Genomic DNA, 20,767 nt, shown 5'->3' with positions numbered 1-20,767 from the left:
CCTTTTTAATGATTTTTCTGCCAGCACAGCAGCGCAAAGGAGAGAGATGTACCCCGCCTGTAAGGAGATGCATAAAAGAGGCATTTGTTTTGCCATTATATCCGGCAAAATTGCAGGTTCTACATGAGAACAAAGTGCTTTTCTTCACTGATAAGGAACAAGGTAACATTTCTGGCATCGCTGCCTGTGATTGCTCTGCCCTGAGCTGTAGCTACGGCTATGTTTGTCTGGTTTTCGCTCTCTAATGTCACCACTTAGTGAGAGATTCTAGTTGTATTGCATTTTGCTGAATGATTGCTCAGCATGTTCTTGGGTGTTGGAGACATACTATTTGTCCAAGTTCTTATGTCTATGTTACAGATTTTTGTATTATTACATGGCTGTATTATGTTCTCTTTTCATGTCATGGGCCCCCTGACCATATAGCACAGGGGTGGGCAGTTCCGGTCCTCGAGGGCCACAAACCAGTCTGGTTTTCAGGATATCCCTAATGAATATGCATGAGAGAGATTTGCATGCACTCTGCCTCAGTTGTATGCAAATCTATGTCATGCATATTCATTAGGATATCCTAAAACCTCGACAGGTTTGTGGCCCTCGAGGACTGGAATTGCCCATCCCTGATATAGCATGTGCTTATTGTTAGCATGTTCGAGCCTCTTCTGACCAACGTTCCACTGAAATCGGGAAAAGGGGAGGGGTTCGGGGGGGTGTTCCTATCTGCTTTCCCTTGGCTGGGTGGTAGGTGGAGAAACCCTGAGCCTCCAGGGTATTGTGTATGGTGTGTGTGAATGTGATGGGGAATGTATGTGGTGTGAAAGGGGGGTGGGGAATGGAGACCAGTGGAGTCCTACACACAGCCGAGGTATTACCGAGAGATGAGAGAACAGATATCCTTGGGGCTTAGGCTGGGAGGCCCCAGGATGTTAATTGTCCAATTGCTTTTCTGGGGTCCCCAGTAGACTCCTTTCCATTCTGTTTACCATGTAGGAGCTTATGACTAAGGTCAAAATTACTTCTCTAAATGTTGATGTTTCGCCGCATGCGAGTTACGGTGGTGCTCCTCCAGGAAACCCACCTGTCTGATAAAGAACATGGAAAGCTGCAACGGGATTGGGTTGGCCAATGTGTACATTCTTCTTCTTCACGGAAACGAGGAGTGGCTATTCTTTTTCATAAGCAATTACCTTTTCATATAGACCAGGTCCTTCACGATCCTGAGGGATGATATGTTATAGCGGCGGGGACGCTCCATGGACAGAAGTTGGCATTTTGTAACATGCATGTGCCTAATGTGTACTCTCACTCTCTCAACTTAGTGGCCCACCTCACTGAATTTAGTGACTATCACCTGGTGGTGGTGGTGGGGGGGGGGGATTTTAATACAGTTATGAATAAAGCCCTTGACTGCAAGCCTCCTAGGCTGGGGGGTCCTAAGGATAGACCCATGGGGGTGTGGTTTCTGGTACAGGAGCTCAACTTGCTTGATGTGTGGAGGGTGCTACACCCTCATCAGGTGTATTCCAGATTAGATTATCTTCTGATTTCTGATGCTCTGTTCCCCAGGGTGGAGGACACCACTATCTCTGTTTCGGACCATGCTTCTGTGTCTATAAGTATGGAGGTTGGATGCTCGCCGCATACCCCTTTCTCTTGGCATATGTGGCCAGATTTAATTCATGAGAAGGTATTCCACACATATTTGACAAATGGTTGGGGGGGAATATATTAAATTCAATAATACGCCTGATATCTCTATAGCTACAGTGCGGGAGGCTGGGAAAATGGTGCTTAGAGGCCAGATTATTGCCTCTGTTGCTAAGCAAAATCATGCTCGAAATTGAGAGATTTTACGCCTTACCCAGGTGCTTAAATCTTACCAATTACAACACGCTAGGAATATGTCAGCCCAGACCCAGCTCCAAGCTGCTCAGGCCCGTGAAGCCCTTAACGCTTTGCTACACCAACGGGCAACAAAATCTTTGCGCTATTACCAATATCAGTTATTCAAATATGGTAATCGGCCCAGCAAGCTATTGGCCAATTTGGTACGGGGCCGGAGGCATAAAGCTATTATTACTGGCATTAAAAGACAAGGCTGGTGTTCATCAGGTGGCATGTAAAGATATATCGGCCCGATTTCTGGAATACTATAGTGCCTTGTATCGCTCCCGCCCCCAAAATCTTGAACTCACTGCACAATTATTTTCTGCTTTTTCCTGGCCAAAAGTGCTCCCTGACCAATTAGCCCAGTTAAATGCCCCAATTACAGATGGAGAAATTTATTAGGTAATACAGGGCCTCAAGCTGGGGAAAGCGCCGCACAGGATGGTTTGGGGGCTGAGTTTTACAAGATATTGAAATTCCCTATTCTCCCGACCCTGGCCTCCATTTATAATACTTTGGCTATGGTAGGTCAGCTTGCCCCCAGCATGAATCAATCCACGATTGTGGTTCTCCCAAAAAAGGGAAAGGATCCATTAGAGGTGGCGTCCTAACAGCCAATATCACTTATTAATGTGGATATAAAATTATTTGCAGCGGTTCTAGCTGCTAGGCTAAATATCCTTCCGGGGCTTGTTCACCCAGATCAGACAGGCTTTGTCAAGGGTCGCCAGGGAGTCCGTAATGTCCGCCATCTCATTGTGGCTTTGAGTTACTCTACCTCTGTTGAAGCTTTGATCTTAAGCTTGGACGCGCTGAGAAAGCGTTTGACTCCCTATCTTGGGAATATATGTTTTGGGCCTTGCAGCAATATGGGTTTCAAGGTCATTTCCTTCAATGGTTGACGACTCTATATAGCACTCCTAGTGCCTATGTGCTGATTAATGGAATTTAACTGAGCCTTTTTCTTTACATTGTGGGTTCGTCAAGGGTGCCCACTTTCCCCTCTTTTGTTTATTTTGGCAATTGAGCCATTGGCGACCCGCTTGCATCGAGAAGAAGCTTTCTGGGGCCTTAGCATTGGGGGACACTTGATGAAAGTGGCCATGTTCGCGGATGACATTTTTTTATTTGTGGGGCGGTCACGCACCAGTATCCCAGTAATTGTTCATCTTTTTACTTAGTTCAGAGATATTGCGGGGCTCACGATTAATTTCTCTAAATCTGAGGCGTTAGCTATGGATCCCCAACTCCAACAGACATGGGATGGTAATTTTCCCTTTACATGGGACCTGGGGATTTAAAATGTCTATATGCACTGAATATTCGGGAGACACTGGCCTCCCGGCATTTACTCCCTCTGTCGATGTTTGGTAGATGTGCCCTAGTAAAAATGACTATTGTACCTCAATTGCTTTATAAATTACATATGCTGCCTTGCTGGCTGCAGGCCAAGGATTTGTGGCAATTTAAGGGGGCTCTGATGCAGTCTATTTGGGCGGGGCACAGGGCACGGATACTGTATGCCACCCTGGAATGTCTCAAAGACCAGGGTGGTGAGAGTTTGCCTGATTTCCGCTTATATAATGTCGCCTGCCAGCTGCGGTTTAAGGGAGAGTGGCTTACCGATGCTTATGTATACTGCGAACATGGATTGCTTGCTTCCATGATGGCTCCCTGGTCGCCTTTGTTCCTTCTGCAGGCCCATCCTGCTGTGCTGCATACTCTGGACTTCCCCAGGACAATCCTTAACCCATGCATCAAAGCCTGGCATTGGATACGTGCTGTGCGAGGCCTGAGGGGAGCAACGTCCCTGAAGATGCCTTTGTTGGGCAATGCCGACTTTCCAAGGGCCGAGAATGCAGCGTTATCTTTAAGAAATGGGCCCAACAGGGCATTGTACTATCATTTCACCTGTACGACGAGGAAGTCAAAGCCATACAAGCCTTTCAATCCCTGATGGATATTTTTCAGATTACTCCCTGACATTTTTTCGCCTACTTACAAACTAGACACTATTTGCAGGGGTTTAATTGGACAACTGACACTTTTGCCTTGGAACATTCATTTGCAAACCACCTGTTCCATACTGCTTGTGTGACTAATACAATTGCTGGTTGGAGAAAACTGGGTAAAAGATTTAGATCCCCTCATCATCTGGATGTGTTGGCTGCATACTGGACAAAGTTGCTAGGATATCCAATGACGACTTGAGCACTGTCCACTTGCTTTAAAACTATGTACTCTCGCATCCTGGATCTCGGATTACGGGAACTGCAATTTCGCATTTTACATCATACCATTTGGGATGACATCCGGAGGTTCCAATTGAAACGTTCATCCTCTCCTACCTGTATAAAGTGTGAGTCTCAGGACAGGAATCTGCTTTATCGCTTACTAGACTGCCCGACCCTGGCTGGGTTTTGGTCTTCAGTGCTAAAGGCTGTTAGCAAATGTATGGGGGAACCGGTTAGAAAGGCAGGCATGCTTATTCTTCATGGTTCTCACCCACACAGCTCTTCTCTGGACCAGTTTGGCAAATGTGCTATATACTGGCTTGCCGTACTATCCTCTCTGATTGGACTGAACCAACTACATCACCATCTCTCACAGCTTGGCATCAGAGGATGGCGTCGATTATGCAAATTGAAAGGCTGGACTTTGTTGCCGGTCATCGTAAACCAGCTAAGTTTACTGTGCTTGCTGGACTGTCTTTTTTGGTCTGTTACCTCCAGTTATGCAAACTACTCTACGTACTGCTGGATATACTTTGGACTGGTTGCCATCTTAGGGCCTCATTTTCTAAAGTATCGCAGGCCTGCGATACTTTAGAAGATGAGGGGCGGGGGGGCCGAATCAGGGGGCGGGCCTATGCTAGCCGGCAGCGATCGCACTGTCGCGGTGCGATCGCTGCCGGTTTCACACCCAATAGTGCCACCATAGGAGGTGTAGCTATTGGGAGCGAAAGTGGACACGAAAAGGGCCTTACCTTTTCGCTGTCCGTGGTGTCGGCACAGAGTCAGCCCCGGTGACGCCCCGACGACTCCTCTTCCAGAGCCGACTCCGCCCCCATCCTGGTATCGCACACAATAAGGGACTTTTTGCATGTGAAAGGTCCCTTATCGCGTGCGAGCGGCTTGGAAAATGAGGCCCTCAGACTTTACTAATTTTTCTTCCCCTGCGATTTGCTTTTTGGATTTGTGGAATTTGCCCTGGTCTCCTGGGAAGGATAGGGGGGTGGGGTTTGGGGGAAGTGGAGGAGGGAAGTTTGTCTGTGGGCGTGTGTATAGTGTTTGTGTGGGAATGAGTGTGGTGATTCCTTAATTTAAAAACCGGGGATTCGCGTTGGTGACAGCGCCTATTAATATATCTCTGAACTGCCTTTCAGGGTGTTGAACTTACTGGATTTTTGTACTTAGATGATCAATGTCTTTTTCTGGAAGTGTTACACATGGTCCCAGCTGTGCTGGAGCTGCTGTTTACTGTTTGTGAACCCCTGGAAAGTTTAATAAAAAGTATTTTGAAAAAAAAAAAAATAAATAAAATAGAATGGAACGTTCTAGCCAATCAGCAGAACAGGCTTTCAGAGTACTGAAGGCTGTGAGACCAAGGTCACCAAAACAATGCACTTGGACAAGTACTGAAGAGGACTATAAAAATACGTATATACGGTGGCTTGCAAACGTATTCGACCTCCTAATATGTCAGCAGATTTGTGTGGATTAAAATGACACACAGATTGTTCCAGACAGTATGTTTATTGCCAACCAGTATGCTCTTAAAATACATTTTCAAAGTCACAATTCATTATTTCTCTGCATTTTTTATAAAATAAATTAAAAACTGAAAATATACTTTAACAGCATACTGATTTGCAATAAACATACAGATTGTTCCAGACAGTATAAGTGTCATTTGTAATCCACACAAACCCGCTGACATTTTAGGGGGTCGAATTCTTTTGCAAGCCACTGTATATACACATACACATCAATGAACACCACGATATGGATTGCCTAATCACAAAACAAGATTATTTATTCCACATACTAATAAAATAATCAATACTTCGATCCATAGGAGGCCGGTCACCAAGGCAGAAAGGACCTAAACAGTGTTTTAACATACAGAAGGACTCATTTTCTTTGGCCACACAGGGAGTTTGGCCATCTTACTATTTTTGCACTACAACAGATATTTATAGTGAGGGTCCCACAGTTCAAGCCAGTAGTTCTCACCACTGAACTTAGCATTGCTACTATCATTTCTTAAATTTAGGATCACGTGAATGGTATGGGCAGTCCTAAAGATACTATAATTAGCAACCTTTGTTTTCAGTTGTATTTTACCCAGGAATTTTTCAGCATTTCTTACAAGAACAAAATCAGGAAAAGTCAGTGGGAAAAAATGGCCTTTCATTTTCACAGGTAAATACCATGGGGCGGATTTTAAAAGAGTTACGCACGTAACCCTTAAAAAAAAACCCCTGCGCGCGCCAAGCCTATTTTGCATAGGCTCGGTGGCGCGCGCAAGCCCCGAGACGTGCAAAAAGGGGCGGGGTGTGGCCTGAGCCTCCAGGCACAGTGGCCATTTGCCGCTGTGCCCGGGATCGCGGGCTGGCCGTTGGCCGGCAGGCGTAACTTCTTCAACAAAGGTAAGGGGGGTTCTAGGTAGGGCTGGGGGGCGAGTTAGGGAAGGGAAGGGAGGGGAAAGTAAGTTCCCTTTGAGGCAGGCTGCACAGCTCGGCGAGCGCAAGTTGCACAACTGTGCACCCCCTTCCACACACCGACCCTGGATTTTATAACATGTGCGCGGCTGCGTGCACATGTTATAAAATCGGGCGAAGATTTTTTCGCGCCAGGTTGCGCAAACAAATCTGCGCCCGCGCGCAGGTTTTAAAATCTGCCCCCATGTTTGTTCTACTTGTAATAAACACTGATAAATTCTGGGGAAAAATAAAAGCAGAAAACGAAAGTCCCTAGCTGTACTCTTAGCAGGAATGATGGCATCACAAAGACACTTCAGAAGCAATTCAACATTACAATATTCACAAATCAGTAGCCAAGTCTGTATTACAGTAATGATTTAATCCTATTTTTGTGTGTTTGCAATCAGATTAAATGATATTCTTTGCAACAGAGCTATAGAATGCTTTCAGAGAGGAAGCAGGAGCAATACTTACGCACAACCTTATCAGTCACACTTTTCTAGTCCAGCAGCCTCTGTTCCTAGATACATTATTCAAACAGAGCAAAGATGAGAAAAAAGTCACTTGCTTTTATATAGAAGAAAAAAATGATGAAGTTTGATAAAACAGGTTTCAATTCTGATAACAGTTATCAGCTATCACCCTCAGATTTTCACAAGTAACCTGTACTATAAAATATACAGCACAATATAACTGACCTTTCAATACCCAGTTCCTTGATAAGACTCAAATTGTACAATGTATTTAAGTATTAGCCAATGGAATGCTTTGTGTGTGTTGTTGCTATGTTAAATGATTTGCTTTCTGTGGTTTTATAAGATGATTTTATTATATTTTATTTATATTTTATTTTTTGTTTTATGTATTTTAAACTGGTATCTGCTTTGATCTTTGGAGAAATATGGTATACTAAGTTAAATAAACTAAACTAATATGACTGAGCTTCTGGCCTGTGGGTAGGGCAGGAGCAAAAGACTGCAGGGAAGGGGCAAGCCCCCCCATTGGGGCCTATTTAAATCAGGGGTCCCCAAACTACTAAGGGTCAGATTTGGCCCACGAAGCCCGGCTTTCCAGCCTGCCATACTCTTTCTTCCAACAACTGATATTTGGTCCACAGAGGAAGTTTTTTCCCCTACCCCTGCTTAGGCATGGTGGTAGTGGTGGCAACAGAGGTTTCCCATGCCCCGCCAGCGGAAGAAGTGCTGCTGGATCATTCTGTTAGGAAGAGCTGCTGGCAGGAAAGCCAGGTCCCACCAATGGAAAATCCAGAAAACGAAGAGTGCTTGGGGTGAGTGAGAGTAAGAGAAGGGAGGGGAAACTGAGTGAGAAGGAAGAGATGTCTGAGAGTGAATGAAGGGGAAGGGACAAGATGAAAGTAGGATAGGAGGGGGAGAGGAAAAGGAAAGGGAGAGGAGAAAATGCAAGTAAGGGGGGAAAGCATAAGAGAAAGGAAGGCAGCAAGCTAGATATGCACACACACACACACACCCCTAACACCTCATGGGGCAGGGTTCCAGGAAATCTAGAAATATTACGGACACTCTTGGAAACCCTGGCCCCCGTTTTCTCCATTTCCCAGTATTTCAAATCAATGAAAGGGCCCAAACATGAAAAGGCCCACTCCAACCTCACTCCCTGTGATCTGAAATATCTTATGTGGCCCTTTCTCTGAAAGGTTTGGGAACTCCTGATTTAAAATCATGATACAAGTAACTGGGGCTGACTGTATTAGGCCTTCTATTGAAGTCCAGCAAGAGTCAAATAAGGACTGCAGGTCGTTAAGTGCCATAGTTGAAAGATAACCTTTTGTTTCTTAGAGTAATAAAAATACACCACAATTCTAGACCTTATTAAGTTATACCTTCTACCAATCCAAAATGATTATTTCAAAAACCAGTGTATACCTTGATTTCCATTTGTCATCTAGAGGTTCCTTCTGATGGTTCATTTATCTATAAAGGCCAAGTAACATTAAAACAAAGATATCATACCCATTTCTTCAAAAAATACAAAGGGAGAAAAAACAGATTTAACAAATTAGTGCCACTTTTTCTATAAAATCTTATCAAACACAAAAGGTTCATAGGGCACTTTCCAACAGTTATCCCAGAACTCTTGGGTGTCGTACACACATACACACACAAGGCTTTTCTTTTTAAATCATTTTTCATAATTGCAAAGAAATTTCAAATTTCTTTCCACAAATAGGCTGGTGCACAAACAATAAAGAAAAAAAAATAATACAAGGACGACAAAACAATAAGATCAAACATGGCCTGGCACAGTCTAAATAATAAGACTACAAAAAAAAAAAAATCCAGGCAAGGTCATCAATTTCAGCGGAAAGGACATCGCAGAATATACTGCCATCACATATTAAGAGATAGAAAAAAATTCTGTCAGACAGTTCTTTTTCACCAATTATCTAAGGGAAAGGAGCATACTTTCAATTTGAAAACTAAAAAGTCATGGGATAGGAGGTGATGTCCTTTCGTGGATTACAAGCTGGCTAAAAGACAGGAAACAGAGAGTAGGATTAAATGGTCAATTTTCTCAGTGAAAAAGGGTAAACAGTGGAGTGCCTCAGGGATCTGTAATTGGACCTATGCTTTTCAATATATTTATAAATGCTATGGAAAGGAATACGACGAGCAAGGTTATCAAATTTGCGGATGATACAAAACTATTCAGAGTAGTTAAATCACAAGCAGACTGTGATATATTACAGGAGGACCTTGCAAGACTGGAAGATTGGGCATCCAAATGGCAGATGAAATTTAATGTGGACAAGTGCAAGGTATTGCATATAGGGAAAAATAACCCTTGCTGTAGTTACACGATGTTAGGTTCCATATTAGGAGCTACCATCCAGGAAAAAGATCTAGGCATCATAGTGGATAATACTTTAAAATAGTCGGCTCAGTGTGCTGCAGCAGTCAAAAAAGCAAACAATGTTAGGAATTATTAGGAAGGGAATGGTTAATAAAACGGAAAATGTCATAATGCCTCTATCGCTCCATGGTGAGACCGCACCTTGAATACTGTGTACAATTCTGGTCGCCGCATCTCAAAAAAGATATAGTTGCGATGGAGAAATACAGAGAAGGGCAACCAAAATGATAAAGGGAATGGAACAGCTCCCCTATGAGGAAAGGCTGAAGAGGTTAGGGCTGTTAAGCTTGGAGAAGAGACGGCTGAGGGGGGATATGGTAAAGGTTTTTAAGATCATGAGAGGTCTTGAACGAGTAGATGTGAATCGGTTATTTACACTTTTGAATAATAGAAGGACCAGGGGGCATTCCATGAATTTAGCAAGTAGCCCATTTAAGACTAACCAGAGAAAATTCTTTTTCACTCAATGCACAATTATACTCTGGAATTTGTTGCCAGAGGATGTGGTTAGTGCAGTTAGTGTAGCTGAGTTCAAAAAAGGTTTGAATAAGTTCTTGGAGGAAAAGTCCACTAACTGCTATTAATCAAGTTTATTTATTTTATTTAGGAACTTTTATATACCGATATTAGTGGGGACATCATACCGGTTTACATTTGAACAAAAGGCTTGAAAATACATTTTAATAGGTAAAATGAACTTGGAGAGGGTAAACCAGGAGCAATGTGGAAGAATAGATTAAAATAAAATACGATCAAACATAAGATAGCAATATAATTAGCTCCTTAATATAAGGAATATGCAATCACCATTAGGTGGTGCTCGCAGAGGTGGTGCGGGGGTAGACTATTCTGGATAAGCTTGTTTGAACAGTAGTGTTTTTAATTTCTTTTTAAATTAGTTTATTTAGGTAATAGCCACTGCTATTAATTGCATCAGTAACATGGGAACTTCTTGGTGTTTGGGTACTTGTCAGGTTCCTGTGGCCTGGTTTGGCCTCTGTTGGAAACAGGATGCTGGGCTTGATGGACCCTTGGTCTGACCCAGCATGGCAATATCTTATGTTCTTATGTCCCTTGGAAAAATACACACAGATTGCACCTGCTTATTCCACAAGCACTTTTTCTCTTGAACATAACGTGTACATATCAGAAATATAATCTACGTGTGCTACTTCTCTCACCTGCTCTAAACACGCTGCTAGGCTAACAGTATATATACACACACACAGTGTTGATCCCTGCATGTATTTTAGCCAGGTAAGGATTGGGAAATTTTCAGATAGCCAGCTGACCTGGATAAATGACTTCTGAAAAATGCTTTCTTGAAGAATCAAGAAAAGAAGAAAGTTGTCAGAAGAAATAGAGTGTTCATCACATACTATTAGGGGGCTTTCAGGTGTTTTGAAAACATGACCAATGAGATCATTACCAAGCTATAAACCAGATACCAACCCTAGAATAGTCAACTACTATCGCCCAGTCTCCAGCCTTCCCTTCCTATCCAAGAAAGCGGAGAAAGTGGTCCACTTTCAATTCCTAGACTTCCTAGAAAAGGCCATGAAATAAAATCCATCCTGTTAGCTTTACCCAACGGCATTCACCTACATGCTGACCAAGGCGGCACTAGTCATGCTAGACCCTTCTACCACGTTTGACAATGTCAACCATCTAATCCTATTGCAAACTTGAGAGACATCGATATTTAAGATTATGCTCTTGAATATTTCAAATTTTTCCTGAGCAACCTATCAGTCCATCCCATGGACCAACAAATCACCCACACCTAGAGATCTCACCTGTGAAGTGCCCAAGGATTCAGTGCTTTCTCCAGTCCTCTTCAGATCTACATCCACATCTAGTTTTTCAACATCAAATATTACCTATTTGCCAATATCATCCAGCTTTGTGTCAAAACAGAGACTAAACAAACTTCAACTATTACTAATCTCAATGGCCATCTCTTGACAGTGGTCTTATCGCTTAGATTTATTTTATTTATTTATTTATTTAAATCTTTTCTATACAGACATTCAAGGGAATATCACATCGGTTTACATTGAACCGGGGTAACCATTAACTTAGGAAATTAGAAATTACATATAACTTAAGGGAGCTGTAACTGGGAGAGAGGGCTAGAGTAGCAGAGTCAGGTACCGGAAAGGTATGGTAACAAAAGAAAAAAGGAGTTAACAATTGTTTAAGATATATGACAATATTGTTTAAGATATATGACAATATATAACAATTATTAACAGTATGTACAATATGTAACCATAGGTAGTTACTTGAATGAGATAGTAACCTGATTAGAGAGAAAAAGGAAAAAGAATAAAGGCTATTGGGATATTGGATATAGATAAACTCAATCTAAATCTCTCCAAGTTTGAACTCTTCTGATTAAACCAACAAGGGCATTCTCTATTAACTTTACTCTCCTTCTCAGCAACACCTTTACAATCTAAAGACTATCGGCCAAATTTTAAAATGCACACGCGCATGACCGAGCCATGAGTATGCTGAGCACTTTTTAGAAACGGCCTGGCCAAGCGCGTATCTGCTGGTATGTGCAGAAGTGCTAGCAGATCAAAACTGGCCGCTGTCTCGGGGAAGCGTGCGCCAGCAGCCGGCCAGCATGCGGAACTTACTTCAGGAAAGGGGTATAGGGAAGTTCCCTCACAGTCCTTAATTGGAGTGGACAGGGAGGGAACTTGGAACTGGTCGAATGCGTCACTGCATGTAGTTTATATAATCCCCCCCCCCCCCCCCCCCCCCCGAGCAAGTCCCAACCCACCCACACATGCACACACGTGGATTTTAAAATCCGGCGCACATGTTCGAGCGGAGACACATTTTATAACATGCGCGCACATGTTATAAAATAGGTGCATCCATGTGCGTGCGCCGGGAACCCCACACACATGGACACCTGCAAGGTTCTTTTATAAATCGACCCTTATGCATATACTCTAGGAGTTCAACCAAACCAACATCTCATAATGAAAGCCCACATCATACTGGTGGTAGAGACCTCCTTTATGCACCTATATTAGATTAATCAACTGCGTAACTACTTTGAGAAACAAGACCTAGTTACCTTCAGCCACTCACTGATCACTAACCAAATCAACTATTGTAATTTTCTGTTCCTTGGTATTGCACAATATAGTCTCAAAACGCCTCCAATTTTTCACATCATAGCAGCTAGACTTTTGGTAAGAGCAAAATCCACTGACCATAGTTTGCCAATTTTGTGCCAGCTACACTGGCTCCTGGTTGAGAACATGATAAAATTTAACACACTTTGCTTTTTCTTCAAATGCATGAATTATCTGGTCCTTGAATATATCTATCTTTCTCAACTTCTGCTCTCCTAATAATGATCCTTTCAATGGGCCCTTTTATTATCCCCTGCACTGGCTTTAACTAAACTAACATGTACAAGACATAAGAACGTTAGATTTGCCATACTAGGTCAGATCAAAGATCATTAATACCAGTATCCTGTTTCCAACAGTGGCCAATCTAGGTCACAAGTACCTGGCAAGATCCAAAAGGTAAACAGATTCCAAGCTGCTTAGCTTAAAGATAAGCAGTGGATTTCCCAAAGTCCGCCTGAATAATGGTTTATGGACTTTTCCTCCAGGAACTTGTCTAAACTTTTTTTAGACCCAGCTACACTAATAGCTTTCACTACATTTATTTATCCTCTGGCAATGAATTCCAGGGCTTAATTATGAATTGAGTAATGTTAAAATTATGCTAACCTGATAATTTTCTCTCTTTGAATCTTTCTAAACCAATCATTACATTTGGGATTTCTCTCCTCCACAGCTGATGGAGATAAGAGGACACACACTGTTTTCATGACCTCACCTAGGGCTATAAAGGAGGTGTGGTCCTGGCCAATACCAGTAGCCTACTGCCAAGGCAATGTGACAACTAGAAATCCCCTTTGTGCCCCATTCTTGAAACACATAGTAGGGAGTACTGGGATCCAGTCTGAGTGAAGCAAAACAGGTAAGACGAGGGAAGAATATCAGCAGGAGAACACTGGCCCCAGTGGCCTAATGGATAAGGCACTGGCCTCCTAAGCCAGGGATTGTGGGTTCAAGTCCCACCTGGGGTGAAATTCTGCAGTCACTAGCTACCTCATAACATTGTTTATAGCAAACAGAAGGAGAATATTAATGCCATGATGAGCCTGATGAGCTCATGCTAAAGGACATGCCTATGGTAGGGATGTGGAATACGACAGAGTTTTAAGTTCACTTAGAGAATAGCCACTGCCATTAGCAATGGTAACATGGAATAGACTTAGTTTTTGGGTACTTGCCAGGTTCTTATGGCCTGGATTGGCCACTGTTGGAAACAGGATGCTGGGCTTGATGGACCCTTGGTCTGACCCAGTATGGCATTTTCTTATGTTCTTATGTTAGGTGTCTCTCGCAGGATGCCTTTAGTCCCCTGATCCTCCTTGCTCCTTTCTTCCTCCTGGGCAGGCTCTTGACTGCCTAGCAGGATTCAAGGAAAGAAAATTATCAGATACGCATAATTTAACCTTCCTTATCATCCTACCAGCTTTGGGAGTTACCAAAGCTTCCCCTTGCTTGGGCGGAAGAAGACAGGGCTGTCTTACCAATTCTTGCCTCAACGATAGCAACCATCTTGGGACTGTGTGCCCAATCTATAGAGTACCAGAAAGTTCCAGGATGTCCATGCTGCTGCCTTACCAGTTTCTTCCAGCGAGGCTGAGCTGCCTCTATCCAGGATAAAAGTTTGTGCCCTTGTTGAGTGAGCCCAGAGTACATCCAAGACCCATTATTCTGCTAATAGGTAGGCCAATACTATTGCCTCCTTGACTCTTCTGGATGCAAGAATCGCAAACAGCTCACCTGTTTTTCTATAATGTTAGGTAAGTCAAGAGGATCTGAGGAACCTTTAATAACTGTGTGTTTTTAAAAAAAAAAAAGCTGGATGAGCCATTGCTTCCTATGGAAAGCTGATACTAGATTAGGTAAGAATGATGGAACTGGGCCTGGATAAGGATCTCTGCAGGGCTGTGCCTGCTGCTCTTGAGATGCCTCGTAGCTCAGCAAATTCCTTCGAGGGAGTCCATTTCTTGAGATGGCCCTTCATGGATATCCATTTTAGTGGCTTGAGAGGCCACCTGTTCAAGATCTTTAGCATCCGAATGAGATCCCACACTGTTCACACCCCAACCTGTCAAAGGAGGTAGGATATTATTCTGGAGGCCTAATGGCTCCCTGAGGTGCCTTATTACATCTTTGATTTATATTCCGCTTTTTCAGCACTTCAGAGCAGATTACATTCAGGTACTGTATATGGTACTTGTATGAAGTGGCATAGTGCCCTGCATATGCCAGGCTGCTAGCATCACCACCCCAACCTTGGTGAAGATTTTGGGAGCTGATGCAAGGTCAAAAGCCACCCTTGAACTGGGCATATTCATCCCCTACAAAAAGCCTTACTGGGCTCTGGTGATACACTCAGATAGGAATATAGGAATGAGCTTCCACTAGGTCCGAGGACACCAGGTAACTCTTCCGATCTCACCAATGATATTTCTGAAGGAGCCTCCATCCAGAAGTGGGGCACATGTAGGTAAGTGTCAATCCCTTTTGCTTTTCTTCTTTTTTTTTCAAATATATACTATATTTAGAAGGTGCTAAGACTGTTCCCTTCTTGGGGCCTTTGAGGTCAGAGTCCTAAAAGATATATTCACCATGTATCTATTACATGCCCAGAATGTTAAAGCTATTTCCATCTGAGATGAACCTGGTCTGAATGTAAAATACTGAACCCAATACTGAGCGACTAGGGCTCCATTGCCTCTTCAAATGGAGGCTTACAGAACACCTTCCTAAAAGGGCCTATTTCAGGGGTGCTTCCCATATTCTGCGTTCAGAACTGATCCCCCCTTCTACCATGATGATGGTCTTGAGACGCCTGCCGAAACCAGTCACCTGCTCGGGAGATTGCGAGTAGGCTATTCCACTCCTCCTGTGGCTGAGGATAGCTTTGCCTACCACTCTTCCCCCTCTTTTTTTTTTTGGGTATCCACTTCAGTAAGTCCCCTGTTCCTGGTGGCTTCTCAGTACCCTGGATGGAAGGGTCCCTTTCCGCTGGAAACATTTTCTTTTTTGCTGGAGTAAGAGACATCATTCGAGTGACTATCATCATCCATAGCCGGTTCCTTTTCTTCCTAGAGGCCTGAAGCTTGGGAGTCCCCTTAAAAGGGGGTTAAGGGTTTTCTCTCAGCCCCTGCTCCTGGGGGGGGGAGGGGGGGGGAGGAGAATGTTAAACCTTAGGAACCAGAGACCATAGAATGCATTGGTCCCTGCACCACCAGTTAAGCTTTGCACATTAACTTCAAAACAAGAGTTCCCTGCCAGGGAAGTTTATGGGTCTTCTGGAGGAGGTCTTTCCCCCAATAATATTCTGGCCTCTGAAGGGAAAAGGGGAATTTCTTTCCCTGATGGCCCTACACTGTTCTGATCCTACTGTGTCTGCCCTGGATCAGACAAACAGCTCTTAATTGCTTTTACTTTGCTTGAGGGACCAGATGATGATTTTGTTTTCTACCTTTGAGATACTCTGCTAGGTTTTCCTTAAGGCAGAAGGCATCTGCAGGGCTGAGCACCTGCTTGACTTCACAACCGGAGCATTCTCAGTTCTTGTTCAAATTGCAAGTTCATTTAAACAAGTGTGAACTGGGCCTAAAACGCTGTAGGTTATGAATTGCGCATTGTTCATTTAAAGACTGCTAGCTGAGATTGCCAGCCACCACCGAGCATGTGGCAGTCAGCCCAACTGCAGTATTCTCTAGAGCAGACCAGCTCTTAGCTCTGCCTTGCAGCTAGGAGATAAGTAAATCTGTTAACAACTGAGGTAAGCTGTCTACCTTCTAATTTGCGGTTTTTTTTATAAACTCTCCCTTTCAGATTAGTTCTAAAAACTTTTAAGATGTATAACAGTGTACCTGCTGTTATCTCATACATCAGTGTAAAGCCATGTGCATCTTAGTGAGCTCATACATTTTCCTGTGTTTTATAAGGGAAGACACTACTAGATTAAGAACCCAGGGTCCCCAGTCTGCTGGAACAAGGTTCTAGCCAACTAAGCCTCTGCTGCCAATTAAGAGCAATGTGTTAAGATGAAATATGCACAATTGCAACCAGAGGCAAATCATTTGGGTCATTCTCTAGGAGGCCACCATGGTTCTCTCTCTCCTGCAAGAAAGTCATAGGGCATTGAGCTGTACGATTATAAATTGAAAGATTTCCAAGCTCTGAGATAATCGTGCTCTGCTAATTAACAATTAACCAGTACACTGCCAAATGAATGGTGTCTGTTTCTTCAGTAATTTTGTGGTGTCTTATTCTTACTGCTGGGTTAGTCCTTGAACTGCAGGAACCTACATTTCTACCTTTGCTCTGCCTGAACGTGGTAATCTCCTAGTGGTATTATGCTACAGAGCACTTTGTACACCTAAATAATACAAGGACACACCTATATGACTGCAGTGTTCCACAGACAACCAGAAATCAGCATTACCAGAGGGAGTTGAACTTCCCCTCCCCTGCACACTGAGCTGTTTTTCTCTCTTAGCTATGGGCACATCCCTGCAGCAGACATAACACAACATCATATAACCCTGCTTTGAAATCTTTTTATTTTCTATTTCAATTATTAAAATGTATTTATCAGTTAACACTTAAGGCCTAAGCAATGTACACAATAAAACATTCACATAAAACAAATACAAATAAAATTAGAAACAATACATAATCAACAAAAATGTGGACCTTTACTAGAGACACAGCTTCAGGAGGCATAGATCACTAAAACTGTACGAGAGGCACAAGAATTGCTGACTTAAAGCATGAGAGGAGACACTGCACGTGCCCCTACCAAAAAACCTTGTTTTAGCTGAAAACTTTAAAAAAAAAAAACAAACAAACCCTGAACTTCATTAAGCAGTCACTCATTCTAAGCTCTATTGGTAGAGTATTCTGCTACAGGAAAAGCGAGGCGAGTGGCTCTGACTGAGGGCACATCAGGCACCTCACACTGAGGATCTTACGATGAGAAGGTTGATACATTTTCAAGAAAGCATTAGCCCATGGGCTAGAATTAATCAGTTTAAATACAGTCATCCCGATTTTATAAACAAATCTTTGCTGTATCAGAAGCCAGTGCAAATCAACAATTATAGGAGTAATGAGTCCATAATGTTTGACTCCAGAAAGACGACGTGCAGGAGAGTTTAAGAAAAGATGCAAAGAAAGCAACAGAAGAGATGGCAGTATGGTTGGGAGCTCGAGGAGCCACTATTCTTACCTGGCTTTCCCTGGTTTCCCTGGAAGTCCTGCGGAACCTGCACCATCCTCCACAGTGGCTGAAAACACCTTATGGCTGTGTTACAGCCTCTCAGTCAATCTTTGGCCCCACTGGCTCCTCCTGTTCATGCACTACTATCGCCAGCAATGCATAACACAGCCAGCGATGGCTTTTTCATTGGCATGCCCTACCCATGCTATTCTGATGTGCTACTTGCACTTCTGACTTCAAGTATCTGAGTTAGTGGTAGTGGTGGAATGCCCTCCTACCACCACCACTGCAGGACAGATCAAAGCTCCTTCTATTGCCGCAGCTGCAAGCCAGATCAAGCTCCTTCTGCTTTTGAAGCCAGGGGTGGGATGAAACATAGAAACGACGGCAGAAGAAGACCAATAGGCCCATCTAGTCTGCCCAGCAAGCCCCCACACCCTTTCTCTCCCTCACCTATCCACTAGCCCGACCGCCGAGTTCAGGGCCCCTATTGGCAACCCCTCGACTCTATTTTATTTATTTATTTATTTTATTTAAAGCTTTTTTTATACCGGCATTCATGATAGAATCACATCATGCCGGTTTACAAGTAACAAGGGGAGTGAAGAAAAACCTAACATTTAACAGGTGGAGAGAAATAAGAAAGTTACAATAAAACAGGGGAAGCTGGAACTGGGATAAGAAGAGAAGCCCGAGTAGTTTTAGGAGTAAAAACAGGAACAACTATTTACATGGTGCTGGGATGTAACATGATGGTTGTAGCAGACAGATCATAAGGCCCATTAGAGGAGTCAGTGAGATTCAGGAAAGGCTTGTCTAAATAGCCAAGTCTTAAGTCTTTTTCTAAATGTTAATAAGCATGGTTCCTGTCTGAGGTCCGAGGGCATAGCGTTCCAGATGGAAGGTCCCGCCGTGGAGAAGGCTCGTTCCCTGAAGGCGAGGTGGTGTGTCACTTTGGATTGGGGAACATGTAACGATCCTCTGTAGGCTTCTCTGATGGGTCTGAAAGAGGAGTGTAGTTTGAGTGAGATTTGAAGGCTAAGAGGGGCTTGGGAATGGATGGTTTTATGGAAGATTGTCATGGATTTATGGAGGATTCTGAAATGTATTGGTAACCAGTGCAGATTTTTGAGAATGGGAGAGATGTGATCTCTTCTTCTGGTGTTTGTCAGTATTCTAGCTACCGCGTTTTGGAGCATCTGAAGAGGTTTAATGGAGGAGGAAGGGAGACCTACCAAGATAGAGTTGCAGTAATCTATCTTAGAGAAAATCTTAGAGTAATCTATCTAAAAATCTAAAATCTTAGAGTAATCTAAGAAAATCTTAGAGAAAAGTTTCCTTCCACCCCCGCCACTGATGCAGAGAGCAGTGCCGGAGCTGCACCAAAGTGAAGTATAAGGCTCAATGCCCGAGGGTAGCAACCGTCACACCGAGCAAGCCATCTCCATGTCCGCACACTCATACCGCCCAGACCAATGCCTTGTTAGATGCCGCCCGGATGCAAATCCCCCCCTATTCCCCTCCTTCCTCTGAAGCAGAGAGCCACGTTGGATATGCAATCAAGGTGAAGTATCAGGCTCGATTGGTTTAGGCTAGTTTAGGGTAGTATCCGCTTCTACAAGCAAGCTACTCCCATTTTTATTTGTTTAACCAGACTGTGCAATTCAGTCCGTGTTGGTTGTTGTCTGAATGTAAATCCTGTTTCTTCATTCACCCCTGCCGTTGAAACAGTGAGCTGTGCTGGATATGCATTCAAAGTGAAGTACCAGGCTCAATTGGCCAAGGGTAGCAACCGCTGCAACGAGCAAGCCACTCCCACGCCCACCTGTTCACCCAGACTGTGCAATTCAGTCCCCGTTGGTTGCTGTCTGAATACAAACCCTCCTCTCTCCATTCTCCCCTGCCGTTGAAGCAGTAAGCTGCGCTGGATATGTATTCCAAGTGAAATAATAGGCTTAATTGGTTTGGGGTAGTAACAAGCAAGCTATTCCCACTTTTATTTGTTTAACCAGACTGTGCAATTCAGTCCTTGTTGGTTGTTGTCTGAATGTAAATCCTCTTATATTCATTCTCCCTGACGTTGAAGCAGAGATCTACACTGTATCTTCATTGAAAGTGAAGTATCAGGCTTAATTGGTTTGGGGCAGCAACCGCCGCAACAAGCAAGCCACTCCCACGCTTATCTGTCTACCCAGACTCTGCTACCTTGTTGGTTGCTGCCTGAATGCAAATCCTCCCCTCCACATCTCCTCCCGCCGTTGAAGCATAGAGCAATGCTGGAGACGCACCAACCGTGTGAATGCTCACTGAATAGTGGTATCAATCACCAGGCAGTAGCCATCACTCCCGCAAGCCACCCCATGCCTCCTCTCTCCACTCCCATCCACCAGGCCCCCCCAACATCCACCCCACGCCCCTGGTCTTCACCAACTCCTCCGGAAAGGCACCCCAGGCATCCACCACCCTCTCCGCGAAGAAACACCTCTTGACATTGGCTCAAAGTCCTCCTCCCCGGAGCCCTAAATCGTGACCCCTGGCTCCGCTGACCCCCCTCCAACAGAAAAGGTCCATCGCCGACCCCGGATCACCAAAAATCCCCAAGCATCCGAATGTCCACACCACAACACCCCCACTCCTCCTCTCCTCCAGGGCACACACACCCAGATTCCTCAATCTCTCCCCACAAGTCATCCAATGAAGACCACCCACCTTCTTGGTCGCCCCTCTCTGGACTGCCTCCATCCTGTCTCTGTCCCTTCGGAGATACGGTCTCCAGAACTGAGCACAGTACTCCAGGTGAGGCCTCACCAAGGACCTGTACAAGGGGATAATTACTTCCCATTTCTTACTCGATATTCCTCTCTTTATGCAGCCCAGCATTCTTTTGGCTTTAGCTATCGCCTTGTCACATTCAGCAAGGGCTGCATCTGG

General features: G+C 43.9%; 1 protein-coding gene and 1 non-coding gene across 2 annotated transcripts in view; one reads left to right on the top strand and one right to left on the bottom strand.

Annotated features, from left to right (window-relative positions):
• ANKEF1 (ankyrin repeat and EF-hand domain containing 1) overlaps positions 1–20,767 on the bottom strand; it is a 169,900-nt gene that overhangs the window by 135,646 nt on the left and 13,487 nt on the right. Inside the window, exons 2-3 of the mRNA XM_029593521.1 lie at positions 8,497–8,544; positions 7,067–7,112 (exon numbers count right to left, since the gene is read on the bottom strand). The gene's annotated coding sequence lies outside the window, so the exon portion shown is untranslated. The remainder of the gene's footprint in view (positions 1–7,066; positions 7,113–8,496; positions 8,545–20,767) is intronic.
• Positions 13,538–13,610, top strand: TRNAR-CCU. Its single transcript has one exon. It is a non-coding gene; the product is annotated as a tRNA-Arg (tRNA).

The sequence above is a fragment of the Rhinatrema bivittatum genome, chromosome 3 (genome assembly GCF_901001135.1).
Source record: "Rhinatrema bivittatum chromosome 3, aRhiBiv1.1, whole genome shotgun sequence".
Taxonomy (NCBI): Eukaryota; Metazoa; Chordata; class Amphibia; order Gymnophiona; family Rhinatrematidae; genus Rhinatrema; species Rhinatrema bivittatum.
This window is presented reverse-complemented; position numbering and strand designations above follow the sequence as displayed.